A 618-nucleotide genomic window follows, 5' to 3' on the forward strand; every position below is an offset into this window, starting at 1 on the left:
AGACCGATCACCTTTCGACATGTCCCTAATAAAAGGCTGCCATGGCCACCATCTCAGTACTCCTTCCCTGACAACATGAGGCAAGCTTGATCAGCTGCTCGGGATCCAAGTCGTAGCCTACATCTACCATCTGGTCATTTGACAGCTTGAAGCGTCGCGCTTGATGAGTTCATTCTCGCCCTTATAGCATTTCAACTGTGCAACACACATGGCCGCTGCAGCGTTGCCATACTTCTCACTCTCCTCCAAGCTGTAAAGAATAGTGTTCTGTCAGTGAATCTATTAATCAGCACTGTGAATGTCAGCGTAAACTACAATATCGATAAACTGTCAAAAAAACATTTTATGCTTAAAATTAGTTTTACAATAGATTTGGTATTCATAGTTATGTACATGATTAATTCCCATCTCAAAGGGTTTTAGAAACCGCTAGTGAATATTTTAACATGAAAACTAGGTTTTGGTAAAAGGTTACGCTAAGAATATATATAGAAAAGTAGATCATAGCTTAACCACTGGCCTGAAAACACCCAATTCAATTCGCACTGTACAAATAAAAATCAAGAAAAACAAGTATATCTGTTAACTATCTATTTTACGATTACCTACCCATCTACT

The sequence above is a fragment of the Penaeus monodon genome, chromosome 25 (assembly GCF_015228065.2).
Source record: "Penaeus monodon isolate SGIC_2016 chromosome 25, NSTDA_Pmon_1, whole genome shotgun sequence".
In the NCBI taxonomy this organism is placed as follows: Eukaryota; Metazoa; Arthropoda; class Malacostraca; order Decapoda; family Penaeidae; genus Penaeus; species Penaeus monodon.